Source organism: Acomys russatus, chromosome 11 (genome assembly GCF_903995435.1).
Source record: "Acomys russatus chromosome 11, mAcoRus1.1, whole genome shotgun sequence".
Taxonomy (NCBI): Eukaryota; Metazoa; Chordata; class Mammalia; order Rodentia; family Muridae; genus Acomys; species Acomys russatus.
Window position 1 is genome coordinate 15,794,308 of NC_067147.1, and position 24,596 is coordinate 15,818,903.

The following is a 24,596-nucleotide window of genomic DNA, read 5'->3' on the forward strand; positions in this document are numbered from 1 at the left end:
AGATTCTCTTACTGGTATGTGGGCTCCTGGATTTGGGTAGACTAGCAGGTATGCAAATTTCAGAGACTCGCCTGCCTTTGTCACTCTACGTCTGTGTCAATTGAGCTCACCGCCATTTCAAGTCTTTACATGGGTGTTAAAGATCAAACTTGGGTTCTCATACTTGCATGGCAAGCATCTTAGCAACTGAGCCATCATCTCTGCATCTCTGCTTCAATAAGTACTGAGATATTTCTTTTTCTTTTTTGGTTTTTCGAGAAAGGGTTTCTCTGTGTAGCCTTGGCTGTCCTGGAGTCACTTTGTAGACCAGGCTGGCCTCGAACTCACAGTGATCTGCCTGCCTCTGCCTCCCAAGTTCTGGGATTAAAGGCATGTGCCACCATGCCAAGCAAGACATTTCTAGTACTAAAAATTCACTGCTTTTCCCACTTTAATTCTGCATACTCAAAACCTCAGTAACTCCCACCTGTGACGCAGAACTTGTGTGCTTTGTTTTCTTTCTATTGATTCTTATTTTATAAGATTGGGGAGTATTGTGTGAACAATCTTGGGATACCTATAGCTCCTCGTGAAAAAAAAAAAAAAAAAAAAAAAGGTTAGTTTTATTTTTTTAACGAAGAACTCTAGCACACGTAATAGCAACCTGAGAGCACAGCCCCTCATCTGTGGCAATATGCATAATAATGAGACATTTTTGTTTTCAGTGAAACTGGCTCACCTAAAACACAAGTATGTGCTTTGATGTTATCGTCATAGCAACATAAAGCCTCCATGAGGTATGTGTTATGGAATCATAATTAACTAAGTATATGCCAACCCAATGAAAATTAATTACTCATTTAAGACTGCATATTTTAATGCTTATTTAATTCTTTTAGTTGATATAATTATAAATGTTGCATATTACATTTCATACAGATTATATGTTTAAAGTTAAAAACCTGGCTACAGGTATTCTCGTATTTGAAAAGTTTTTTATTGCTTTTAAGTACTTTTTGTAAAAAAAAAAAAAAATTACAAAATGTCTGTAATTTTATGTTTGCCTAATGCACTTACTACTTATGAATATATGAACAACCATAATTGCACTCATTGTTTACTATAAAGTTTACATGAATAGTCTCGTTGTCATTGTATGTCACCAAGCATACAGCTGAATAGTCCAAGGTTAAAGTTACATGTCTGGTATAAGAGGCATTAAATCACAAGACATTGATTTACAGAGCCGCTTACTAGAGAGTGAATAAATCTACCCATCATGCCAACCACACTGGTTTGCACTTTTATAAAGAGGTATTACTGAAGCTTTCCACCCACTGATCACTTCTCAGCTTCATAGCTTTAGACTCCTAATCCTTTGCAGCTGGGCTCTTTTACCAATATCTGTTTTCACCTTTGTATCTGAAGTGTATTTTCAACACAGGTGACACTATTGAAATCCCCGTACTCTTTGGTGCACATGCCCAGGGAGGGGGAAGAACACTTACATCTGTCTACTCCCTGACCTTAGTTTTTGTTTTCCTCTGTACTCTTCCTGCTCTGAACTATTATTTGCAGATTTCCATTTCTTAGCTCCAACGCTCCTAACTCGACCCGTGACTTCAACATCTAAATAGGCATTGCCTCTCCCTTGGATGTAGGATTCTCTGCTTGGTATCTCCAGCTCTCACTCCAAGACATTCCTCTACTTTGTGCTCAAAATCTCATTCAAAGGAATTCTGAACAGTGAGTGTTAAATAGCATTGCCAACCTGTTAAATGTAATGGGATGCTGTACCATCTTGTTATGTTTTCATTCTTAATGAGAAAATGATAACTGATACTTGAACATATATGAAAGAATACTGACAAGGTTTTGTGGCATTGTCCATTTTTCTACTTTATTTTTGTAAATTGGAAAACTTTCCTCTTGTTTGCATCAGTTTTTCAGATTGTATTGCTACTGACTTTCAGGAGAAAAGAAATATGGTTTAAATTTAGAGTGAAATTGTAAGATGAAGTCCCCCATTAGAACTGATTGGCAAAATCATTTTTATTAGGTTGGATAGATAGCATTCCCTGTACAGGAAAAGTAGATAAAATTAACTCAAGGACTGGCCCATGCATCAAGAGAATATAAGAGGCAAAAAGACATACCATTAGCAAACACATTGGATAAATGATAATGAAATGCATGTTGATTTAGATACTATAAACAGATATTGACTAGAAATTATACACAATATGACTGACTATGTTAGGTTTTAGAAGTGCACGTTTTTGCTATTTTATCTCATGCAAACCTATATTTTGAAAATCAATGGGAAGATTTTACATTTGGAGCGACCTATTAGAGCTTTCTGTGTATGCCTTCATTGGGATGAAATATGATAGCACCATTTTTAGCTTCCCATTATATCTGATGGATGCCATCCTAACACAATTGCTTGTACAGCATGTGTCAGAAATAAGACACACTTGTCTAAAGCAGCTATTTCTCTAGGCAAATTTGGCTTTCAGTTTTATTCTAAATGTATCTCAAGTACTCTAAAAATAGAACTAAGTTATGTAAATATCGAACTTTGACCAGGAAAACTACTGTAGATATTCTTAATCTTACTTAGCAGGGACAACAATAAAAGTAGTCACCGAAATAGATTGGGGGATTTTTTTTTTTTGAGTTTCTTTATTGTTTGTTTAAACTTTGCTTTTACTTTCAAAGGATTTATATAAGTAAAATCATTTTCTAAAATAATCCCTTTGCAGTGGTAGAAGACCTTGTGTCCAGTGGATGTCTTTATCAAGGAATGAGAATAGCATATTTTCCAAATTCAAAGTATTTCCTTCCAGTCAGTAGTTTTCATGTGTTGAAGAGATGTGCTTAAATTTTTTAAAGCTTCATTTGCATTTAGAGTGTTCAGTTCTCAGTGAATGTTTTCCTCCCATTTTCTTTCATGTAAGACTTTTGTAATCTCCACACATCATGCTAGTGTTAAACACATGACCAAAGCTATGTGCCAACTGTGTGGTTAGCTGGTGAAACTGGTTGATACGTTATATTTTCCAAACTTTTTATATAAATCAGTCATGGTGATTATAAAAGATAAAAACAAGCAATACCTTTAGAGTATTCTGTAGCTTGTTCTTGAACATTTATTTGCTACAAGCTTGTTCATTTTCAGGGCTCATGAGATGTGCTCAGGCCCACTTTTCTTTCTGCACCTCTCCAGCGACACCACTAAGATTTCAACTCAGTGTTTGCAATCCAGCTATTTGTGCAGCCAGATTCTTTCCTAGCATAGGAATTTTGTAAGTATTATCCTGTCTGACTGGGAAGCTGTTTATCCCTGAGCAATAACTAATCACTCTGTTTTCTGTCTAATGTGTGTCGTCTACAGAATGCTGATTCCTTGCCATGTTTAAGAGAGACATTCTCACTTGTCTCTCTTCCACAATTCTCCCTATATTCTTTACCACCCACACACATTTTTCACAATATGTTATTTAGTTGCTTTTTATCTTTCTTGGAAAATAATCAATACGGAGAATGGCTACACTGGGCTATATGCACCCAACAGAGAGGATGGCATCCAATGACAGAATAGATAGAGCCTCATACCCTGGCTTCCCTACCCATATACTCTAGGCCCTGTAGCTAAATATTATGGTGAGGATCCTGCATTACAACTTCCCACCTCCAAAATAAGTATCAAAATGTGTTCCACTAACAAATAAGGAGCTGTGTACTGGTATTTAGTGTTGTGACAAACAGTAATCTAGTAATAATCTCTACTTAATGACAACCAGGTCAGGGAAGAAATAAAGAAAGAAATTAAGGACTTCCTAAGATTAGTGAAATTACAACATACCCAATTTATGGGACACATTGAAAGCAGTACTAAGACAAAAAAAATCATAGCACTAAGTGCCTTCATAAAAAAAAATTGTAAACATATCATATAGGCAACTTAACAACACATCTGGAAGCCCTAGGAAAATAAAAGAAACAGAAACACCCAAGAGAAGTAGAAGGCTGGAAATAATCAAACTCAGGGCTGAAATCAATAAATTAGAAACAAAGAGATCAGATAAACAAATAAAATAGTCCTATTTCTCCTATGGAAATAGAATCAATCATTGATAGTCTCCCTACCAAAAAAAAGTCCAGGGCCAGATGGTTTCAGCACAGAATGCTATGAGGCCTTCAAAGAAGAGCTAATACCGATACTATTCACGATACTTCACAAAATAGAAATGGATGGAACATTACCAAACTCATTCTAGGAAGCCACAGTCACATTGATACCTAAATCTCACAAAGACCCAGCAAAGAAAGAGAACTTCAGACCAATTTCTCTTATGAACATTGATGCAAGAATACTCAATAAAATACTCACAAACTGAATCCAAGAACACATCAAAGATATTATTCACCATGACCAAGTAGCCTTCATGCCAGGCATTTAGGGATAGTTCAATATACAGAACCCATCAATGTAATCCATCATATAGACAAACTGAAAGAAAAAAACACATAATCATCTCCTTAGATGCTTAAAAAACATTTGATAAAATCCAACACCCATTCATGTTTAAAGTTTTGGAGAGACCAGGAATGCAAGGCATATACCTAAACATTATAAAGGCTATATATAGCAAGCCAATAGCCAAAATCAAATTAAATGGAAAGAAACTCAAGGAAATTCCTCTAAAATTAGGTACCAGACAAGGCTGCCCACTTTCTCCATATCTCTTCAATACAGTTAGTGAAGTTCTAGCTAGAGCAATAAGAAAACAAAAGGAGATCAAGGGGATTCAAAATGGAAAGGAAGATGTCAAATTATCCCTATTCACAGATGTTATGATAATTTATATAAGTGACCACTAAAATTCCACTAGAGAATTCCTACATCTGATAAACACCTTCAGCAAAGTGGCTTGATAGAAATTAACTCAAAAAAGTCAGTAACCTGACTATATACTAATGACAATCATGCTGAGAAAGAAATTATGGAAGCTATACTCTTCACAATAGCCACAAATAATATAAAGTATCTACAAATAACTCTAACCAAGTAAGTGAAAGACTTGTTTGAAAAAAACTTCCAATCTCTGAAGAAGGAGATTGAAGATGACATCAGAAGATGGAAAGATCTCCCTTCTTTATGGGTTGGGAGAATTAGCATAGTAAAAAGGCGATCTTATCAAAAGTAATTTATAGATTCAATGCAATCCCTATCAAAATATCTACACAATATTTAAAGACATTGAAAGATCAATTATCAACTTCATATGGAAAAACAAAAAACCCAGAATAGCTAAAACAGTCCTGTCCAATAAAGGATCCTCTAGAGGAATCTCTATACCTGATCTCAAGCTATACTATAGAGCAATAATAATTTAAAAAAAACATGGTACTGGCATAACAATAGGCTGGTTGATCAATGGAATCAAATCGAAAACCCAGAAATAAATCCACACATCTATGGATACTTGATTTTTGACTAAGAAGCTAAATCTATTCAATAGAAAAAGGTTAGCATTTTCAATAAATGGCACTGGGCTAATTGGATGTCTACATGTAGAAAAATTCAAGTAGACTCATCTTTATCACCATGCACAAAACTCAAGTCCAAGTGGACTAAAGACCTCAACATAAAACCAGAGACACTAAATCAGGTAGAAGAAAAAGTGGGGAAGAGCCTGGAACACATCGGCACAGGAGACAACTTACTGAACAAAACACCAACAGCCCAGGATCTAAGGTAAACAATTAATAGATGAAACCTCATGAGGCTGAGAAGCTTCTGTAAGGCAGAAGACACGGTCAACAAAACAAAGCAACAGCCTACAGACTGGGAAAAGATCTTCACCCACCCTACATCTGAGAAGGGTCTAGTATCCAAAATATATAAAGAACTCAAGAAATTAAACACCACCAAACTAAATAACCCAATTAAGAAATGGGGCTCAGAACTAAATTGAGAATTCTCAACAAAGGAATATCAAGTGGCTGTGAAACACTTAAAGAAGTGATCAATGTTCTTAGTCATCAGAGAAATGCAAATCAAAATGAGTCTGAGATTCAATTTTACACCCATCAGAATGGCTAAGCTCAAAAACTCAAGTGACAGCACATGCTGGCAAGGATGTGGAGAAAAAGAAACACTCTTTCATTGCTAGTGGGAATGCAAACTTGTACAACCACTTTGGAAATCAATCTGGTGCTTTCTCAGAAAACGCGGAATAGGGCTTCCTCAAGACCAGATATTCCACTGCTTGGAATATACACAAAAGATGTTCCACTTCTTTGACTTTTAACTACTGATGATTGTTGTTGAAATCACTTCTCTTAAAAAGTGTCAGTGTGGTGGTTTTCTTTTAAAATTCTATCATTTCCTACAGGTTGGTTAGCTGAGTTACTCTGGTTTACTCTTGGTTAATATTACCTTCCTATTGGCCTGTCTTCCTGATTTCTGGAGCTGGTATCTTGGTATGTTGAAAATGTTAAGCTGTACTTTTTACTTTATTCTGTCTCTTTTATTTTCCTTGCGCAAATTGTCAATATGTGTGTTTATTGGGAGAAAATTTCTAGAATACTAAAAAAAAAAAAAAAAGAGCTTTGTGGCTGCACAGATAACCTTCAGGGACCCTCTTTTAAATGCTTCACCAAGCCCCTCTTAGTGCATCCCAGCCTTCTCTTCTTCACTTTTTTATTACTTCTAAACATTTTCTGGTCCAAGTAGCAATTTAGTATTTTTTTTTTAATCAAAGTGTAAGGGCACAGCTGATTTTCCTTGTATAAACTGTAGTTAATTACACAGCTGCAGGCCAGAGTTCTGTAGACTCTACTTGGTGAAAAACTAAAGATTATTTCTCCAGTTTAAAATTTGTCTCAAATGTCATTTTTATATATGAAGGAGAAGGGACCCAGGATATGTTCTGAACTCAGATGATCCCTAGGTATTTCTTGAAGCCAAGGCTTTTGTTTATTTTAACTGGAAATTTCATTGCTTTCCCCTCATAGTGATTGGTACTTAGTGTGTCCCTTAAATGTTCTGGCAATGTATCTATTTCTCAGGAGATGGTTATCTAAAGAATTAGATTTTAATTCAGTAGTACCTGGATGATGATGTATTATTCACACCTTGTTAAGACTTTTGTGTTTTCTATCCTCTGTATAGCCATTCTTGGAAAGAACACATGAAATGCATGGAATGTACTAAGTAGAAATGATACTTCATTCTTTTTGGGATGTCCTTCTAGAACAAGAGCAATGCATTCTGGAATCCTTTTTTCTAAATTGCCCTAAGTCAGCATTCAATATATAACTCCAGAAACCTAATATGCACACATCAGCTGGGGACATCTAATGACTGTTTCTACGATGTCTTCAAAGAAACCAAATGATATTGAAAGAGATGTTAGGAATGGGATGGAATCTAGCCCTGTGCTTTGGAGTTCAGGGTCTCCTCAAAAATGCCAGGTCTACTTTCATCCACCTATCCTGCCCACCTGTCAGACTCAAAGCGATTCTTTGTGTTCATTTCAGCAATGTCTAGATAAATTTATCAATACATGGCTAAATGCTTATGTGAAATATCAGTAAAATCATGAGAGACTGCTAGTTTTAGGTCATAAAGCCTTTTAAAAATTGTGTAAATATTCACACACAGTAGATAATTGATAGCTTAATCATCTACTGGCAATGTGCGATCCGAAGTTCATTCAAAAAGCAAATGAGCCTATTCCTCAGTGTGCCATCTGTGAATCTCAAAATTGGAACTCTTACCCTCAGGCTTCACCAGCATCTGCCTTTTATTGACTGCACTTGTGTAAGTAAGAGCCATTTTTCCTCAGCTGTGATGAACTCAGGACATTAAGTCTATCTGTGTCAGTGTCCAACATATGGAAGAGACCCACAACAACCAACTAGCTGGATATGGTGCACATGGTCCAGTTTATTTAGGTGAACCACCATAGTATAGTGTGTGTGTGTGTGTGTGTGTGTGTATGTGTGTGTGTGTGTGTTCTAGGATTTGATTTATGAATGTTTGAATGTATCTGAAAAATAAGTGGAGTTTTGGTTTATTTTTTGTTTGTTTTGTTTTGTTGTCTTGGGCAGGGGTATAGTATTCATCAGAGAAGACTGCTCAGGCATGGGTGTAGGCCAATAGAAAGTCTTTATTAGCTGTCCTGTGACTACAGTGTGTATTTTGAATCCCTGTGGAGCATCAAGCCATCCTCAGGATGGGTTTTTAAGCACAAAGATCATTTTCTGGGTTGACATACTTCAGTTAACAAGAACAGTTATCTAGAAGTAGAACTATAGAAGCAAGGTTAATACATTTATAGACTTTCCCAAAACTATGGACTTCAATAGTTTAGATCTTTGGTTTTCTTTGGCTTGTGGTACTATCCACATGCTGAATTTTATGGTCTGAATGGTTACTTCCATCATCGAGTAAGTTGTGCTAAGGTCTGGGGGGGTGGTCTACTGATATCTGGGCCCCTGTTACAGTTAACAAAATTTTAAAGGTAAAAAGTTGAGGGAGGGGTTTTTTGCCTGACTTGGAAAGCATGGTATAGACCTAAAGATGCCTTCACTGAGCAGTAGTGAAAAAAATAGAGCAACAGATCTTAGGAAGATGGTGAATAAGAGAATCCTGAGGAACCATCAATGTGCCTGTCACATTTAGTGCTTCAAATCTATTGGTGATTTTAACAGGTTAGACATGGAAGAGATAAAGGGGATAGGGCATCAGGAAGAGGTGGGAGGGAGACAATGGGAGGAAAGGAGGAAGGGGGCTATGATTGGTATGTAAAGTGAATATATAAATTTAAAATAAAAATTAAAGAAGATTCAAGAGATAATTGTGGTCACAGATCTTTGTATTTATTAGCCATTTAAAGTTGTTTTTTTTTTTTTTTTTAAATTGACTTAAATATTTCAGGCTTCCTGCTATGGAGATGACTCCGTAGGGAATAGCACTGGCTCATCAAATGAAGGCCTGAGTTTCGGCCTTGGCACTCATGTATAAAGCTGGGTGTGGCTTCAGCTGGGTAGATGTGGGAGGTTTGCTGTGTTTTGCTGGCCACCATCGTAGGAACAGATTCAGAAAAAGACTCTGTCTCCAAGAAAAAAGGCCAAAAGTGATGAAACCTGGGCACCTGAAGCACACAGACCTGTACTCACAAACATACATTTAATCTATATCTTAGAAAATATTTTATTGTACCATGAAAACTCTAGATTAGGAAATGAAATATTACTTCACATCGTCACATATTTTTCCAGACAGTGGAATATGAACAAATGAAGTAAAATAAACTTTATTTTACTTTTTATAAAAGATGAGAGAAACTCTTTATTTAGGATGTCAATTTATCATGATTTATTGAATATGGGAGGACAGCACGGATGGACAAAATGAGTCCTTAGAAGTGATAGGACCAGCAATTACAAAAACAAAAACAAACAAACACAGAAACAAACAAACAAACAAAAAAAGCATTTTCCTTGATGAACTTAGCCAAAGCACTGTGTGCGTATTTCTATGTATGTGCTTTTTAAACCCTCCATTATAGTAAAAAAGAGGTGACAAATTAGGTGAAGCCATTTATTTTATTTTATTTTTTAAGTTTTTTTTTTTTTTTTTAGCTCAAGAATACAGCTAACAAAGTATTTCTTCTTTCAGTTCAGAGGAGAAATAAATCAACCACATTTCCCAGGGTGTGGCTATCTTGACTCACCTTAGGAAAAACTCAGAGATTCTAAAGAGATTTCTGAAATAGTTACACATGTTAACAGCAAGATAACCATTGACTGATGGTCTCCATTGTCCCTACACTGATATACCTAATAAGGAATACATTTTTATTGCTACATATTGTCAGGGCCAAACTGATATCTTAGTATTTTGTATGAATAAATATCCTGCTTCTCTGAGACAAAGGTCATTTTTCTAGGAGAGATCTAGGGCTACAGCTTACTAGAAAGCACCACAGGGACAGTAGTTCTCATGGTATCCTTGGGGCATCCTTTGCACCCTGAGAATGGCTCTCTGAGTTCCTTAAAATATATGGTCTTTGTTGAGAAGCTATAAAATGCAAGGAGAGTTGACAGTGAAACTGAAATTGAAGATACAAGGAGCTTATTAAATCGTTTCAATAATTTAAGCACCTGCTGATGATTTTTTAAAAACCAAGGGGAAAGAAATGAAGGCTGTGAGCATTTAAGTTAAAAGTTAAGTAACGATTGTGTGTGCATGTGTGTTTGTGTGTGCATGTGTGTTTGTTTGTGTGTGTTTGTGTGTGTGTGTGTGTGTGTGTGTGTGTGTGTGTGTGTGTGTAGATAGATAGATGATATGGAAAGGGTATAAATGAAGTATCTGTAGTTCAGCTTGGTAGCAGAAAGAAAAATTTGCCTTAAAATGTGTGTAATTTTGTATGTATTTGTACGGGTGCGAAAGAGGTTGATATGTAGATAAATCTAGATTTTTAACATTAGCATTCAGCATTTAGATCATTGGAGAATACAGAAAGGTGATAGATTAATAGGCACTTCATTGAAAAGCTGTTAGTTGAGGGGGCGTGAATCTTGAGGAATATTTATCAGTGAAGAGAAATGCTTCCCAGCCCTTGGGAGCTATAGCAAGAAGGAAGTAGAGAGTATCTTCAGAGCTTCCAGGAACTGTAGTAGCCACAGGGGAGCTAATAAACTGGAGATATAGCTGGACACAAAATGTCTGAGATCACAGTCAGTGCATCTAGCAAGGTGCAGACTGACTGGGGTTTTGTTGGTGTAGTTTGTTGTTTATTTGGCTTGGCAAATAAGTTTATTGCCTTTATAAAAATAAAATCTTCATAGAAATTTGCTTTAGTTTTTAGCAGCCCATTCCTGAGTTCTGAGGAAACTTGACACCTTTTAGGCAACCCAATCTTTCTCCTGGGCAAAAGACATTTTGGAACAGGTCCACCTCATCTTTTTCATGTCTATCTTGGGCTTCTTCTCATAAATTGGTTTCTCTCAGATAGCAGCATGAGTTTTCATGTACATCTCCTCCACCCTGTCTGGATTTATGTTGTTCTTTATGTTCTGAGAGAACTGTTTCTTATAAGCATCCTCATCTTCCTCCATTAGATATCTGATGTAGTCTGCAATATTCTGACCCATGCTGTGCTTCCAATGTACTTCTGCATTAAACTCCTGGCTTTCAGAGTCATAGCCAGGAAACTGCTAGGTACTATGAGGGATAGAAAAGACTCTATGTACAGTTCCCTTAAGGGCCCATAAAACTTTATTTCCAGTTGTAGTTTGGGCAAGCCCTGCATCCAAATAGCAAGTGAAGGCACCAGGCTGACCATCACTGCTTTGCACATTTTATTCATCTCTAGTCACCTCCACTTAGCCTTTGTAGATCGTGTCCATGCCAAACCTACTGAGAAGCCTGCATGGGCCAGTATCAGGCCAGTACAATAGGCTACAGCATAATTTGTCAGCCCAACTTTCACACCGTATTTTGGCAGTTCATGTGCCTATGCTGTGCAGAAGATCATATCCCCTACTATATGGGCATATGCAATCTGGCAGATGATGTCTCTGTTGGTGACTTGGCACTATCATCCTATATTTAGGTATACTGTACTTATTTTTGTCCAGGATCTCCAGTCATTTCTTTCTGAGCATAGTAGTCAGTTTTACCCTCTTGCTGCTTTTTAAGTCTTACTTGGAGTCTCTTAAAGTAGGCCTTAGTCTTGACAAACTCTCATGAACCTCATCCTGCAGAACAGAAAGTTGCAATCTGAGCCCCACACGGACCTACAGGCTTGTCATGCTGGGGATAAAAGCAGGATTGACTGTTTTAAGAGTGCAGTTTGGACCCATACAAATGTTAGGGTCATTTCTTTAGTTTGCACCAAGAGCTAAACTTATATCAAGGTAAATGGAACCTACATGCTGGGCATTTCTTTATCATTTACTAGTTGCATAATAAGCAATGATTTTTTTTTTTTATTGTTTTCAACTTTTCTCATGCACACAATGAGAATGCTAATGATGTAATCCTAAGAACTTACTTCCAGTGATTCTTAGGAGAATAGCCTGATCTTGGATAGGTGTTTCCTTTGCCTTATTTCACAGGGTAACAAATCACCTCAAGACTTAATGGCTTAGATAAGCACACTCTTATTTGCTTATAAATCTACCACATTGTAGGGAAAGCTCATCTCTGATTTAACCTGTCTCTTATGTCATGACAAAAGAGATTGGAAAGACCATTGATATGTCTTGTGTCTGTGTGTGTGTGTGTGTGTGTGTGTGTGTGTGTTTTGCATGTGCACTAGCTATTGAAGGCTATTAGCTGAGACCTTATCTAGACTGTCAGCAACAGGAAGCAAGGGTGGGAGTGGATCTCAGTATTGAGCAAGTATATACTGGGCTCCCAGTTCTATCCACACCCCCAAAAATGATCTGTAGGTAGCCTCCTTGTCATCCTGGGCCTCCACATTGAATGAAAAAAAGGACATGATCATTTTTAGGTGAGAGATAGGAGAAGGATTTTATTGTAGAATACATTCACAGACATCTGGAAAAGTCCAGAGCAGGGAGAGAAAGTAGTAGACTAGATATTGCCTGTAGACTGAACCAGATCAGGAGAGGAAGGGAGGCAGGGGCAAGGGACAAAGAGAAGAGAGAGGGAGAAAAGAGAGAGCCAAGAACCAAGAGTAGACAGAGAAAGAGAGCTTGTAGCCAAAAAGGGTAGCTTATATAGGAAAGAGAAGCTGGGGGAAGGGAAGCAAAGCTATGAGCCTGGAGAGATTTAGGGTAAGGGGAAATAAAGAGAAATTGCTGGGTGCAATTATGTGCTGGATTGGCAGAAGCAAGCAAGTGAGCTTCCTGGAGGCAGCCCACTCATTTTTGCACAGCTGACAAATAGGTGTATCCTTGGTTTAGACAAGGCTCCAAGGATTTTGCCTCAAGACTGCTTGTTGTTATATTGCCTCTCCATGCTTATCTCACACAGCTAGCATGGCAGAGACCCTCACTGTCTATTGCCTCATTCTGTTGGGCAGATTTCTTGAAGATAATTTTGAAGATGTACCTTCATGATGTAGTGCTATTTAAATGCATTGATGATTTCATAATCTCTGATGATGATTTTGAAGAATTTCTGATTTGATTCAAGTAGCTCTGTGAACCTCCATATGTCAAGCACTTGATTTATACTAAGAGGGAAAACAAGATGAAACCAATTAGTGATCAAGGAAATATATTCATTTTAGGTTTAGTCCAAAGATAAGGCCTAAGTGTACACCAAGATAAGAAAGACTATATGAATATATAAACAAAGAATAAATGGTTATCTATACAAGACAAGACAGACACCTGTTTCTAAGAAAAACCTTTACATAAAAAAAACTCTTGCTTTGAACATATAACATGCATTTGAAATATGAAAAAGATAGAACTTCTGCTTTGAACTCATGAGCATATAGATAAAACCACTGCTTTAAGCTCATATTAAATAAAGTATCTAGTTAGATATTGGGATCAAGAGTACCACAATAACTTCGATTTTATGTAACAATTCTATCTATTTTTGAATGAGGTAATTTTTCCATACATACCTTTGTATTAGATAATATAAGCACCCAAGACAGAATTACACATTTGTTGAAGCCATCTGCTTCATCCAAAATGTGTCTGCCTGTTTATATTTCTAATTGTCTGTATATTGTTTAAATGTATGTAAATGTTTATTTATATTTATATCTGTATGTTTACATATATGTAGATGAATGGTGTCTTTGGGAGCTCCCTTGTATTGTGTATTGATTGTATATGTGCATGTGTGTGTATGTGTGTGTGTGTGTGTGTGTGTGTGTGTGTGTGTGAGGTTTGTAAAAATCTGCTTGCTTTGTCTGTCAAATGTGTGTATGTTTTTGCATGCTTCTTTTGTTTGTTTGCTTCATTGTTTTTGTTTCTGTTTTTGAAGATACGGTTTCTCTGTGTAGCTTTGGCTGTCCTGGACTCACTTTGTAGACCAGGCTGGCCTTGAACTCACATGGATCCACCTGTGTCTGGAATTACAGGTGTGCACCAACAGTAAGTTTACTAAAGGAAAAGCAGTGCAGAGTGTTTTATCTGCCTCCTTACTTAGGTCTCTAGCTACCAGCAAGCCTCTGTTCATTGTTAAGCCATCAAGTGAAAAGGAACCAAGGTTTTTCTTTTTACAACCCCTCATCTGCTCACCTCTGGTTTAGCTCATTAAGACCTCCTGTTGTTAAACAACAAAGGTTCTCAGCTAGATTCCATTCAGCATCTGGAAGCAGGTGTTCTGGGTCCCATGCCCCACAGACCTGTGCCAATGTCCAGTTTCTTGCTCAGGGCCTGCTAGAGCACTTCAGGGTGAGGTCTGTAGCCTGAACACTAAGCCAGTTTCTAGTCTCTCCAGGGGAGGTGGAAAGTGAAAGTTCCTTGTTTAAACTTCTATGCTAAGCACAGCAGAGGAAGCAGACAGATGTGTGAGACCAGCTGGCAGGCAGGTAAGCTTAAATGCAGGCCCAGCAGTGCTTCTCTGGGGGTCAGCACAGAGCTTCTCAGGGTCAGCGGTGGTGGAGCAGGGTCCATGAAGCTACAAAGGCAGTTCTGCCATTGCCGCCTGACCACTGGGAGTCCAGGGTTACTTCCCCCAGAATAAATGGAGTCTCATACTGTCAGGTGGAGGAATGGCAAGCTAAGAGAGCAAGCATGAGAGCAGAGCACCGAGCACACAAGCCAGCCTTTATTTATAAACCTTGGGCAGAGGGCAGGGGTTTAGTAGGTGAATGTGTCTGATTCCAAAGGGCTAAAGGTGCCAGGATACTTAATCTAAATACTTTTATGATTAGTATAAAATATAAGATATAAGGTAATAAGATGCCAGATGCCAGATATTATGTTATAGAGGAGTTTATTAAATAAGCATGCGGGAGAAGGAAAGGGGGAAGGATACACCAGAGAGAGAGAGAGAGAGAGAGAGAGAGAGAGAGAGAGAGAAGGAGAAGAGAGAGAGAGAGAGAGAGAGAGAGAGAGAGAGGAGAGAGAGAGAGAGAGAGAGAGAGAGAGAGAGAGAGAGAGAGAGAAGGAGTAGAGAGAGAGGAGAGAGAGAGAGACAGAGATAGAGGAAGAGTGAGAAGAAGAGAGGATAGAGAGGGACCATGAGGAGATTTTGTTCTTTTATATAACCCTGGGCAGGGCCACACCCCTGTGGCAGCTAAGCAGTGACATCACAGGTAGGAAGACTGAAGCAGAATCCTAACATTCCTACCTTTCCTTATAGTTAAAAATGAGGATCGTTGAATAGTTTTGATATAAGGTAAATTGAAATATAAATGTAGGTTTATTGGAAGCAGCTTTTGGCTGCCATGTAAGGGGAAGAGAGAGAGAGAGAGAGAGAGAGAGAGAGAGAGAGAGAGAGAGAGAGAGAGAGAAGGCAATAGCAATAAAATATCCAGATTATATAGTGCAGGAGAAGGAAAAGCTCTGTCCTGAAAGTTCAAGGTAGAGGGCAGGCTATGTCAGCCATGTCCTGCAGCAATAGGGACCAAGGAGTGCTGGGAGAGCCTGGAGCTGTTTGTCCTAGGTCTGGAACACACCCTGGGTAAGGGGTGAAGTAATTGTCTTAACTACGTCTTGCTGACAGTCATCCCAAAGGCATGCTAGTAGAAACAGGCATCTGGACGTTTTCCATGGGGAGGTGAGGTCAGTAACCCCTTAGTGCATCCTCAAAAAACAGATAGTGACCCAGAAAAAATCAGGTACAGACTGGTCAGTAATTCTTCAGCACTGACAAGGGACCAAGAGCTCAGCAAATACGTTGGCCCCAAGGATGTAGCTACCCAGTGCACTGCGGTTTAGAGCAGAGGGATAGAAACTACATCGGAAACTCACCTGATAGGAAGGTTCTAGTTATAGGCCAGCGAGAAGGACCAGCCACAGTCATGGAGATCAGGGTTGTATACCTCTGCTCCCAGTGAACCAGACAAGTGTTGACAGTCTCTTGGACAAAGGAAGGGCTTATGTGACTAAGAAAGGAGAATTCAGCGTGTTTGGTGCAGGAATGTGGCAATTGTGGGGTTAGGGAGAGTGGAGTCTGAAAACCAGTGAAAAGGAGGAGGAATCCCACCCTCAGAGATAGGCAACAGGTGAGAAACTGTTGACTGGCAGTACTTCTCTGGATTCCGTTTGACCTGAGAGATGGATTTTTTGCAGCTTAAAAGAATCCTTTCAAGTTCATAAAGGTAGATAAATTTACCATCATCACTATTTGAAATCTGTAGTGAAATACATGGACACATTGTAGGAAAATGAAGTAGACATATAGTATAACAGAGGGTTGGGAAAAGAAGTTTATGTTACAAACACTCTGAGGTGAGCTTAGGAAAGGGAGAAGCCTTTTTGGCCTCTGTGGAACAGTAGCATGGGAAGGACAGAAAACTCCTGCAGAGCAGAAGGCAAAATCTCACTTTAGCATCAGTACACATCATGACATAAGGGTTTCTTCTCTCTGTTTAAAAGACTGGAGACATAAATTTAGTACAATGAGAGACATTTTAAGAAAAAGACAAACAAAAGGAAGTTTAAAATCTTGAGCTTGGAACTATGATAGGATCACATGGTGGAATATTTTACTATAGTTAGATTAATAAACTAGGACTCCAGTGATCAATGCCAACTCTGAACAGCTAATACAACAATATCAGGGCAACAAGAAGAAATAAGGCATCCTTTTAGACACGTTGATCTTCATAACTTGCATTTACTAACTTAAAACACTTTCTTAGACTTTTTAACATTCATAACTTGCATGTATCAGTCTTAAAACACCTTCTTAGACCATTTAACATTTACAAAACATCTTCTAGACCTTCTGACATTTATAAAAGATCTTTTTGGAAGCTTTAAGATGGTGAAATTGATGTACACAGTCACTGTCCTTAGCTAAAAGAATGGGAAGGTAGATTGTATCTAGATTTGACAGTAGCTGTAAGAATGAGGTTTAAAACTTGGTCTCCTGCATATGAAGAGGACTGGGAAGTTGTCTGAAGCCTGTTTATCTTTAATCTGAGGTATGTGAGTAAGACAAACCTCTTTGCCTCTTAAATAAGAGATCTAATATCTAGTAGTTTTAACTAGCTAATGAGTTGACCAATGAACTAGCATGGTAGAATACTTTCGGCTAATGAGCTAGTTGTCTGTTTTGTAGCTATCAAGCTAACACCAGATTAGCTGGCAATGTGGTCAGAGACCTGAGAAGGATAAATTGTAACAAAAGGAAACTATGTATTGATAAAAATTATTGAGACGACTAATTAGTCATATCCCAGTAATTAGACAGTCTCCCAGTTGTCTTCTGTGGCAGCATGGCACCATGGGCAGAGACAGTCTTGTATTAGGCACAGAGGAAAGGAAACTATTTCTGTGGAAGGAGAACACGGAAGAGATTGACCTCACCTTGTATTTAGCAATGTGAGACAACGAATCTCCAGGTTGTCCACAGTTAGGCTGATCCATGACAGATGTTGGGAGCAGTTTTGCTCAGTGGCCAGAAACCACAATCCAGGGTTGAAGTCACCTGCCCTTGTGCCCAAAATTTCTGAGACCTTGTGGAACTACTGTTATCATCTGGGGATTTCTGTTTTATTATAACAAATTTACACATGTTAAATGCCATATTCAGCAGATCTCTGACAAGTTTGAGGGTTAGCATATTTGAGTTAAATGATCTTTGTATCCAGTTATCTGCGCTAAACTATAGTTTATAAACATAAAATAGAGTGTTATGACCTCATTTTATATTTGACTTTGAAAATATAATTAACTACCTTGGTTTTTAGCATGACTAAAATACGTTCTTGAACATGTTAAAGGACTTGATCATTTATATACGATCTTAATAATTTAAACCAATTTTATGTATAATAATAAGATATAAGGCAGTGATTTTAGACTTTGAGAATGAATGTAGAGCATAACAATCAAGTTTTAACATTGTAAACAAATGAAGTTTAATACAACAGAAGAACATTATATAAGATCAGTTGACCAGGAGGCTTGTAGGAGCCCCGGTGGGAGAAACAGCATTTATCTTGTTAATTTTAATAACACTTTAAAACTTTGAAATAAGGAACATTAAAAATAGGGTACAATAAAATAGGGTTTTTTTTTTATCTAAAAGGAAATAAATAGGTTACGTTTTATATATGAGCCCACAGTTAACTGAGTTAGCAAAGCTGAGAGTCACTTGTGACTGTGTGGAGGTTAACTCTGTCCTTGGACTTCCCTGGTCTGCCTTTGAGCTAGTGGGGCTCAGGTAGTAGGGGCTATGCATGCACATGTCTTGTGTACCTCCAGCGGGCCTGTGGTGGGAAAGGGGAGGAGCCAGGGGAGCTGCAGGAAGCAGGCATCAGTCATGTGGTTGCTAGGAAAGATGGAGGCTAGCCACGTGGTTGACCCAAATGCTCTACCTCCTCCATCCTGAGCCAACACAGTGACTGTAAAGGTGGGTGGATTTGAAATGCCACCAGGAAAGCACAGCAGCAGCAGCTGTGAGGCTCTGTATAGCCCCAGGCAGGAATAACCCAAACAGAGAAGTGTCTGTGGTGGAGGGTGGGGAATGGGGCATAAGGGTGGAGAGGGTACCAGTATGCCTGATGGAACACAGCCCGTTGAAAGTCATTCCAATCAAAGGTACCTAAAATTAGTCACATTCTGTGGTTGGCATTTGCTTACCAATAATCTGGCAGTTTATTAGTCCACACCTGGGTTCCATTCGAACAGAGCTGTTGGTGGAAGATCAGTCATGCAGCAGAGTGAATCACCCACATTCTGTGCTGGGTCCCAGGAGAAAACAAAGCAGCAGAAATTTATCTCAGCTTGGAATCATGGTCTGAAGGCAGTGTGGTGATGGGTTAAGATCAGAATGAATGGACACTTAGAATGAAATTTGGAAGAATGGACTTCGATATAAAGGTTTACAGACTTAAGTTAATCATGGAAGGGCCTTTTTAGTATAGGACCACCAATTTTATGACTAATATAAAGAGAATGAAAACAGACAATAAGATAATAAAATCATAAGGTACTAGATGCCAGATATTGTGTTATAGGGGAATTTATCAAATGAGCATGGCGGGGGCAGGGGGAGAAGGAAAGGGTACCTCAGAGAGAAAAAGAGAGACTGAGAAAGAGTAGGAGTAAGAAGGGGTAGAGAACAAGTAAGAGAGAGAGAGAGAGAGAGACAGAGGAAGAGTGAGAAGAAGAGAGGGTAGAGAGGGACCATGAGGAGGGTGTGTCCTTTTATATAGCCCTGGGCAGGGCCACGCCCCCATGGCAGCTAAGCAATGACATCACAGGTAAGCAGACTGAAGCAGAATGCTAATACATACAGTGATGCAGTAACACTGTGGTCCTATCACAAGAAGGAGAAAACAGTACTTAATTATCCTATGTGTGAGGGGATGACTTCTAGGTACAATTCAAAGTCATTTGCTGGAAGGCTAGGATCTCCTCAGCTTAGAGTGAAGTACTTCCAGGAATGCCCTGTGCTTGCTGAAGAAGTTTAGTATCAGGAAAGGGTCAGGCCTGTAATTTTCCTTGAGGGTTATGTGGCACTCCTTATAAAATCTGGGGTTACAAGATCAGGTGGAGTGAGAACCCTGCAGAGAAAAGGGAGTCCACCAGCATAGACCTAGCACAAATGGTTCAACCCTATCCAGCAGAGTCCCACAGCTAGAGAGCTATTGTGGCAGTAGAGAAGCCAGGGGACCTGAACAGTTAAGGTGTAAATAGCAAGGCCACCAGCCTGGAAGCTTAAGAGTTAAAGTATAAACAGCATGGCTACCAGCCTGAAAGATGAAGAGTTAAAATATACAGTGAAACACCAGCCACCAGCTTGTCATTTGCCAATGCTTTGACCTGCCTTGGTTTACCCTGTGTTCTAGAAGAAATGCTGAGAGATGTCAGGACTCTGTAGCAAGTACTTGCTGTACCTGGAGAAGCTGGCAGCCAGAGAATGCTTTGATATGTTAATAGGCGCCTCAGTTAGTATAACAGCTAAGATGAAAGGATAAGTGTTCGAACAGCAAGACTGAGCCAGGTGGAGGTGACACCACGTTTTATCGCTCAGGTCAACAGCTGTAGAAACCTTTCAAATACATTGTGTGTGTGTCAAAGCAGCCATGGTTCTCAAAGATTTCCCGATGAAACTAAAAGATACCACACTTTCCTTGGAGGGGAGTCAAATATCAGGAAGAGGATGGGTAATATTGGGGATCCATGTTTTGAATACATTGCTTACCATATGTGTATACACAGGATTCTTCTAGGCAATAAAAATATATGCAAAGGTAGAGGCCTTGAAGGGAAAATGCTAGTTGTTGTGACTACGACCTTGTTTCTTATTTTCTTTTTACATGAGGATCCTCAGTGTCGGTAAATGAGTGCATTTCTGCTGTGTCCTTGGACTGTAATTACAGCAATGACAAATGAAATTTCCTGCTAGTTAAACACATTTTAACAGCTGTGATTAAAATTTTGAGTACAAAGTTAAAAGCCTTTCATGTTTTTATGTGGGTTGGCTTAATGGATTCAGTAAAAATCAACTGGGCCCTAAAAGTATACACAGACTCAATCTGTCAAGGTGCTGATGGATTTATAGGACTTTAAATTTCTTCTTTTCCATTCTTCAATTCATTTAAATGTCCAATAAAATCCTGCACCATTTTATTAATAAGCCAGAAGCAAAGCAACCACTGGACATCAAAGACCAGAATGTATGTTTCTCAAGGAGGAGAGGACACTACCTCATATGCAAATTTTCCTGAGTTCTACAACCCAGAACTTAGTGAGGAAGTAGCAGGCATCATGTGGTTGTGGTTCTGGTTAAAGAAGCCTTTCTGGCAGCAGAAGGAGATTCTGATTCTGGCTCTGGGGTGGCATCTCCTTTGGTCCTTGCTCCTCTATGGTCATTTCCTGACAATCACTATCTATATGTCCTTTTTTTCACTACAGTTCTATACAACTAGAAAAACCAGAACCCCCTTTTCAGGGTAACCCTGATTCCTTAATTTCTCTAATTAATTCTCTCTTTTTCAATCATCTCTCCATGTGGGACAACTGTCATCAGATTCCTCATACTCTCTTCACTACTGAAGAAAGCAAATGGATATTTATGAAACCAGTGGAAGCATTCCCCAGAATAACTTCAGTGGCTGAAGACTAGAGGGCAAATGAAATTGACTAGGCTCTGCCAAGGTGGAGATCTCACCAGGACTACTACATAGAGAAAGGTAGGTGGTTACTCAGAAAGTACCACCAGGCTCTGTGAGAAGGGATGAAGTGGGAAGCCCAAAAGCCCACTGAACTATCTAAGGTAGCAGACATAACACAGGGCCCAGATGAACCACCTTTGGCTTTCGTGGAGTGCCCTCTGGACACCTTTTGCCTAGACACCCCTATAAACCCAGAGGATCTGGCAAATCTCAAGGCAGTTAACCTGGCTTTTGTTACTCAGCTGGCTCCTGATATTTTAGAGAGATACAAAAGATGGATGGGTTTGCAGCAAAGAAAAGGTCAGAACTATTAGAAAAATCCCAGACAGTGTTGCCAACAAAGACAGCAGAAAAGATCTTTTGTTAAAGAATATGGGGTGGGCTGCCTTGACTGCACTACAAGCTCTAGCCACTTTGAATTGTGTGTGTGTACACCATGATAAAAGGGGAATACCTTTACATAAGGAGGTATGTGCTCACTGCAAAGAAATGAGTCATTGAAAAAAAAATTAATGCCACTACAGAAACAGTAGACTCCCCAAAGCTCGAGACAATTATTGCTGAGGCTGAAGCTTCTTCAAACTGGGCCCCAGAAACTTTAGCTAACCTTTATGTCAGGGGTCCAACCTGTAAATTTTTCTGATCAACATGAGGCTACTTATTCAGTGTTATGGCAGCTCCAAGGAATTTTGCTACCCAAAATTAGAAATATAGGCAGCGAAATGGAATATCAAAAATATATATGGACCACTGATTGGACTGTTAACTTCAGACAAGGAACTGTGACTCATTCTTTTATTGTTTTTCCTGACTGTCTCTACCCACTAATGGGATGGATCCCCTTGAAAAAATCTCCAGGTAACAATATGGTTCCCTGGAGATACTCCTAGGTTGCCTAGCCCTGCTGAGGCTTTAACTATAACCTGCCTGATATGTGAGGAATATCTGCTCCTCCAAAATCCAACACAATGCCTGGAAGGGGAATGGAAAATGTTGATCCAGGAAATTCCTACCGTATGGGCAGTGTATATTCCTCGTGACGTGTCAAAATATGTGCTACCCATCTTAGTGCAACTAACATCTGGGGCAATACTCATTTAAGTCATCACCAGTTCGAGAGCCAGGAAAGGGATTAATAGTCATATCAGGAGCCTCCTTGAAGCAGGCATGCTTATTCCTTGATAGTCAGCCTGGAATACAGCCTTGTTGACTGCTCATGAAAGGCAGGGCATGCCAAAGGATTCCTGACTCAGACTCCAAGTCCCTGGAAAAGGCTGATAGCTTACATCTCCAAGAGACTGGATTCTGTAGCCTCTGGACTGCCCCCTTGTTGAAGAGTCATCACAACCACTGAAATTTTAGTAAAGCTGACAAGCCCACAATAGGACAGACTCAAGCTATAACAATTCCACACTCCATGGAAACCCAGTGGATATCAAATGCCTGTCTGACTCAGTGCCAAGCCTTTCTTTTATATAAGGGCATACTGATCTTTGACAAATCCTTGGTCATCAATCTTGCCGCTCTGCTGCTCGGCAGTGACCCTGAGGAGCCTATTCATGACTGCCTGGCGATGCTGGACATTATTCAAGGTATACAGCCTCACCAGACAGATGTTCCTCTCACCACCAGAGATGCAGATCTTTACATGAATGGCAGCAGCTTTACTTGAGAAAGAACCAAATATGTGGGGGTATATTTTCCAGGGCCCATAGCTTGGAGAAATGAAGAGGACCAAATAGTCTTTAGCAAGATAGATGCAGGATACCTGAGATGCACTAATTTTACTGACCAACCCCTACATAATGTTACAGATTTCAACATAATCAAATATCCTTTGGAAGGTTCTGATAATGGAAATTGCTAAATGTGCTAAAATAAAAGGGAAAGATTCCTTAATCACTTCAGTTGAGCTTTATATACCCAAGTAACACTGTTTGTAACTAATAATGTGGGGTATAATCTCAGGATCCATCTAGCATTAAAAAGCCAACAAAAAACCTTACATACTCTTAAAAAATTGTACAGAACATGGGTTTCATATGAAAACTATAAAAAGATAATGGGTAACAAAATGAAACGTGGACCTACTAATGTTTTAAAAGCTGGAGCTGAGGTTCCTGTTGATGATGTCGTTTTCCTCCATTGGCTATGTTTTGATTGCACTAATGTCCTTTCTTAGTATCTTACTATGTAACATAGCTTTCTCAGAATCAAAAAGGAGAATTTACATGTGTAGATAACCCATTCTTTCTCACCTCCACTCAAGGCACACACTCCTTCAGTAGGGCCTTGCTCTCCCCTTTTCCAAGTCCCTTTCTCTCATTGTTTTTTTTTTAATGACTTCAGGCACATAAGGGAGAAATTTATTTTTTTTTAACATTCATTTTAAAGCTACTCAATAACCACATTTTAATGCTTTCTTCTGTTTATTTAACATGTAATTAATTCTATATATTTCATTATTAATTCTATTTAATTCTTAAGGAACAGATGGCTGAAACTCAGATATGGACAGTAAAAGTCCCATGCAGATGTGGAAAGTTAGTGTTCTCTGGGGCCACAAAGAATGAGTTCTTCATGCCTGTGCCCAGTACCGAGCATTGCACAGACTAATTAGCCTCTCATTCCATGGCATTTGCATTTGGTTTCATTTTTTTTCCCCATAGTGACAGAAAAATGTTCAAAAGATAAACCAACCAAGTGACTGAATAATTAATTTCGTAAATTTATTTGAAAAATAGTTTCTTTTAGGACAAAAAGGAAGGTCTGCCCTGAAGTCAAATTGGTTACTGCTCAAGAAGGCAGGGATGATTGGAAACTTTAAAACTTTCAATTTTTTATTTCTTTAAAAGTCCTACCTTTTAGTAACAGACATCTTATCTCCTTGGATCATGATGGATTCTTTCCATGACACTCTGTCATATTCCTCCACATAATTGGGCTTGAAGATTTCCTAAAGGATCTGAGATTTTATTTCATGAGTTAGTGTACACCTTGTAGCAGTGTGTCAATAATTCCCATAAGTACTTTCATCATTGCTATGAGATGCTAATAAAAACAGAAAGGAAATCTAAATGTAGGTGTATTTGAATTTCCGCAAGCATGCAAAGATCTATATTCCCCAGATGTGACTATATATCATTTTATTACAGCTTATACATATTTATAAAGAGAACATACTATCAGTCATTTTTATTTCTTCATTCATTTTTTAAAAAGGGTTTATTTATCAATGTGGAGTATGTGTATCCATGAGGAGGTGATAGGTGAAAGCATGTATGTGTGACAGAGCCCACGTTT

General features: G+C 38.7%; 1 pseudogene; it reads right to left on the bottom strand.

Moving 5' to 3' along the window:
* Positions 1-10,857: 10,857 nt before the first annotated feature.
* On the bottom strand, positions 10,858-17,535 carry LOC127195304 (60S ribosomal protein L5-like; annotated as a pseudogene).
* Between the last annotated feature and the right edge of the window lie 7,061 nt (positions 17,536-24,596).